This window comes from Cherax quadricarinatus, chromosome 50 (assembly GCF_038502225.1).
Source record: "Cherax quadricarinatus isolate ZL_2023a chromosome 50, ASM3850222v1, whole genome shotgun sequence".
NCBI classification, from domain to species: domain Eukaryota; kingdom Metazoa; phylum Arthropoda; class Malacostraca; order Decapoda; family Parastacidae; genus Cherax; species Cherax quadricarinatus.
In genome coordinates, this window is record NC_091341.1 from 10,963,248 (window position 1) to 10,968,668 (window position 5,421).

The window sequence follows — 5,421 nt, forward strand, 5'->3', positions numbered from 1 at the left end:
TCCCAACATATTACCCCCGTAAGAAGAGATTTCCTCAGCTTTGCATCATATTTTCACCCCCGGTAATTCCTTTTTCCTGTGGAAAAAAGAGTAGATTTAGTTTTTGGTACTGAATGCGTATGCTCGATTATTTACAAGGAAATCGTATTGTGTTCGTGTGTAGTAAAAATAATTACGGTGTGGGTGCTGGCTCAGTCATGACAGAATCTGTACCTACTAGTGTGGAAGTGGGTACTGTAAACCAGGCAGTGGTAAGTACCTGTCAATAAAGTTACCTGAGGACAAATTCAGGGGTCACTAACCCCCTTGGCCCGGTCCAAGACCAGAATACTTATTAAGAAAAGTAATAAAATAATGCTATGAAAGGCTGGAGGCTCGAGCCTTCTACCAGATCTTGCTTCCCTGACTTAGAAACAAGGCGTGAATGTCGCTAACCGGCTGTAGTGGATGTCACCACCCGGCTGTGGTGGATGTCACCACCCGGCTGTGGTGGATGTCACCACCCGGCTGTGGTGGATGTCACCACCCGGCTGTGGTGGATGTCACCACCCGGCTGTGGTGGATGTCACCACCCGGCTGTGGTGGATGTCACCACCCGGCTGTGGTGGATGTCACCACCAGGCTGTGGTGGATGTCACCACCCGGCTGTGGTGGATGTCACCACCCGGCTGTGGTGGATGTCACCACCCGGCTGTGGTGGATGTCACCACCCGGCTGTGGTGGATGTCACCACTCGGCTGTGGTGGATGTCACCACCCGGCTGTGGTGGATGTCACCACCCGGCTGTGGTGGATGTCACCACCAGGCTGTGGTGGATGTCACCACCCGGCTGTGGTGGAGGGAACCACAAAAATAGAAGCATTTTAAAGCTTTCCATCATTCCTTAAGGAGACGGTGTCAAGACCGTGGCTTCAACACAACACAACTAACGCACAAATTGAAGATGAACCCTGACGTTACCATCACTCCTGGAGCATAAAGAAGTCGCAGTCAGACACGACTAAACAGTCATCCATAACGGAGCGAAACACTACCAACATCATCCTTAATTCGCAGGTTAGTAATCTAATCTTTATATCATAGTACCTATTTCACCTTAATAAAATAAAATATTATAACGTCCTCTTGGAAAATTTACTTAGAATGTTGCTTTTGCAGAGAGTTAAGCGAGCGTAACTTGAGACAGGCATCGCGGGGGAAGGGATTTTGAACCAATTTAAAATTCTAAGTGGCTCTCAGGGCCCCAAGTAGTATCTTAATCTGTTACATTTCTGGCACTTGTAGACTCGACTCACTGCTGTCGTAGCTTCTATAATTTGACCATAATAAAAGCAATCTGAATCATTTATACCCACATTTATTAGTTCCTTGTTATAAAACGGTAAGCGTACTTTTATTATTATTATTATTATTATTATTATTATTATTATTATTATTATTAAGGGTCGTGCAGCTCTAGGGAAAGGGGAAGCAATCGGATTTGATCTAAGGGAGAGTAGCTCCCTGAAAGGGCTTAATATGCTAAAGTATCAGACTTTCAGGCTGTGCATACACAGATTGAGTCCTGGTGCGTTGAGAAAATAACAATGTTTACCATGGTGTCGTGGGGTGAGGAAGACGAGTTGTCATGGCGTACTTCCTGGAGCTCGTGGGGTGAAGAAGACGAGTTGTCATGGCGTACTTCCTGGAGCTCGTGGGGTGAAGAAGACGAGTTGTCATGGCGTACTTCCTGGAGCTCGTGGGGTGAAGAAGACGAGTTGTCATGGCGTACTTCCTGGAGCTCGTGGGGTGATGAAGACGAGTTGTCATGGCGTACTTCCTGGAGCTCGTGGGGTGAAGAAGACGAGTTGTCATGGCGTACTTCCTGGAGCTCGTGGGGTGAAGAAGAGGGGTTGTTATGGAGTACTTCCCGGAGCGCTCTTGTCATGTTAAATTAACATTGTTTTTATATGGCATATATATATATTTAAGTGTTGAGTTTTTAATTAGTAACTAACTAGGTTTTGCCATTACTGCTTGACCTGCCTGAAGACTTCTGCCTGACACAAGTGAATTTCTACCTGGCCCGAGTGAATTTCTGATTGACCCGAGTGGATTTTTCCTTGGCCCGAGTGAATTTCTGATTGACCCGAGTGAATTTCTGATTGACCCCGTCTGAATTTCTACTTGAACCCGAGTGAATTTCTACTTGAACCCGAGTGAATTTCTACTTGAACCCGAGTGAATTTCTACTCGACCCGAGCGAATTTTTACCTGACCACCTGCCTAATGTTCCAATATTAGCATGAGGTTATATTAAATCAGTGAATACTTGTATGGTCTATGGCGAAAAATTTCTGAATGTAATTCTTAACTGGAATATAAATATAATGAAAATGTGATGTCAGCAAAAAATATAATTGTAATTAAAATAATTAGGTGAAGTGTAAAAATGGCAGAGGAAAACTGTTAAGAATGAAATAAAAATCCCGTCCAAAAATGACCGAAGCATTGTCAACAAAATTTAATATTAAAAAAAAAATGGAACGTAAGTAGCGTGAGAAAACTGCGGGAAGACACTTTTGTGTCAGGGGTAAATAAGGTAAAAAGTTGCGTGCAGGTGTGAGAGAAGTACAGAATATTTTCGAGTATTTTGTTGAAGTTTGACAATGAAACTTGAGGCTGTAATTAAAGGGCGAAACGTTTGTAGTGAGATGTTAGAAATGTGGAAAGCAGAGTAAGCCACGGTGCACACTCTCACTCTGCGCATCCAGCTGCTTCTCTTAAATGTCAAGAGACGAAACCAAGTGTCACTGACATTTTCAATTAATCAGGTAACATCAGCACTACAAAAAGTCAAAGTTAGAAATCGCTCCTCTCCCTCCCTCTCCCTCTCTCTCTCCCTCTCTCTCTCTCCCTTTTTTTTTTTTTTTTTTTTTTTTACACAGGGTTTGACAAGGTTAAGGATCCCTAACTTTATTGACAGGTTAAGGATTCCTAACTTTATTGGCAAGCTAAGAGCTGTTACCTACATCAGCTCATTTGAAAGCATTTTTATTGTTATGAGACATACAAGTAGGGAACAGGATGAAGTTGGAGCCATCTGTGGGCCAGCATTTTCATTTGATCAACTGACTTTATCTCGTTGACATCATTATGCTGTACGAATGTGTTCCATACTCGAGTCATCCTGGGTATATATGATCTCAGATGGAGTGATGTTCTGGAGAAGGGTACAGCCAGAGTAAAGTTGCTGCTTTCTGCCCGTCTTGTGGCATAAAAGCTTGTTTCACGCTGTCCTCGAAGTGGATCCAAGTGTGGTATTTTGACAATATTGGCCTTGTACATAACAGTAAGGCCACCCACATCCCTCCTATGTTGAAGGTTCTGCTGAAATGACAGATCTATCCAGGATGGGTCCAGGCGAGAGATGAGACGTCTTGCTCTGTTCTCTACTCTGTCAAGCAGTCGCAGATGAGAGGGGGGGCAGGCAAACCAAGAAAGTGGAGCATACTCAAGGTGTGAGCGTACTTGTGCCTCGTACAGGATCTTGCAACCCCTACTGTCAAGCAGATGCGAGATACGGCGAAGTGCTGTAAGCTTCCTGGCTGCCTTGTTTGCAAGATTTACAACATGGTTCTTCATGGTTAGTTTGGAGTCAAATTTCACCCCAAGGATATCAACTTCTTCTCCAGGTGCCAACATCCTCCCATTCATCCTTACTACTGCACCAGCATTACCATCATGGTGCCTAGAGACCATCATCATTTGCGTTTTCTCAGGTGCAAATGTTACTTGCCATCTATTTCCCCAAGCTGATATAGCTCTCAGCTGTTGATTGATGTAGCTTAGTGCAGCTGGCATTTCTTCTCTTGGATAAGTGAATGTCAGTGTACAGTCGTCTGCATATGCATGTGATTCTGGGATGAGATGAAGAAGGTCGTTGAAGTAGACATTCCATAAAAATGGACCCAGCACGCTTCCTTGTGGAACACTTGCCCCAATAGGATGCCTTGCTGATTCCGTTCCATTGAGGACTACACTTAGAGATCTACCATGAAGGTAATCACTGAGGAGACATAGCGTAGAGCCTGCAATTCCCAGTGCTTGAAGTTTTGCTAAGAGGCCCTGGTGCCGCACCCGGTCGAAAGCGCCAGCAATGTCCAGTGCTACCACACAGCTGACTTTGGATTCATCCAGTGACTGGTGCCACTTAGTGGAGAGGTTTAACAACAGATCAGCAGCAGAGTAACCTTTCCTGAAGCCATATTGACGATCACAAAGTAGTGAGTGGTAGTCAAAAAAATCTGTCATTTGTCTTGAGATTATTGTCTCAAGGATCTTACCAGTGATTGACAGGAGTGACACTGGTCTGTAGTTGCTGATTTCTGCTCTGCTCTTCTCTTCTTTTTGTGAACAGGAACTACATTTCCCTCTTTCCATAGAGAGGGCCATTTACACTGTACTAGGCAGTGCTGAAAGATGCGAGTTAGAGGTGCTGCTAGCTGGTCTGCACATCTCAACAATCTTGGGCTCAACTTGTCTGGGCCCACAGCCTTTTCTTGGTCAAGTGATTTAAGAAGGAAATGCACCTCCTCCTGCCTTATTGTCACCACTGACGGTTTTGACACAGTTCTTGCAGCTAGCCAAGGAGGGTCCCTTGCTGGATCAGGAACTTGCATTTTGGTAGCAAAGTGTTCAGCAAAGAGGTCCGCCTTCTCTTGACTACTAGTAGAGGTGGTCCCATCCTGTCGATTTAGAGGTGGAATAAGTTCATCAGGCAAATAACCTTGTCTGTCCTTGACCAGGGACCACCAGGTTTTGGAGCCTACCCTACCTGATGCTAACTTTCTTTTAGTGTCCACCTCCCATTTAGCAATGGCCCACTTTTGAACATCACCCATATGCCTACAGGCTTGCATGTGCAAGTTCCTGTTATAGGTGGTAGGATGTCTCTTATACCTTCGCCATGCTTTGTACTTAGCAGTAGCAGCCTCTCTACAACGAAAGCCAAACCAAGGCTGATCTGTAGGCTTTGTCGCATATTGCCGGTGAGGAATGTGTTCTTGTTGCAGATTAAGGATGTGTCCAGTGAAGGTTTTCACTTGGTTGTCAACATCCCCCTGGAGAAGAGCATTCCAGTCGGTGGTGGCGAGCTCAGAGCAAAGGGCTGGCCAATTACCTCTTTCCCATAGCCAGGTTGTGCGTGTGGACTCCTCACCTCGTTCTGTTGGGATCTTAAGTGTGGTAAAAACAGCCTTGTGGTCAGACGATCCAACGTAGCCGAGGGGTTGACAAGTGACTATGCCTTCTGCCAGATCACTCACTACTGGGTCAAGGGAGGAGCCAGAGATATGAGTAGGGAAATCAACAAAGTTTCTCATGTCAAACACTGCAAGAAGGTCATCAAAGTCCCTCTGTATAAGGTGCTGGTTGAGGTCA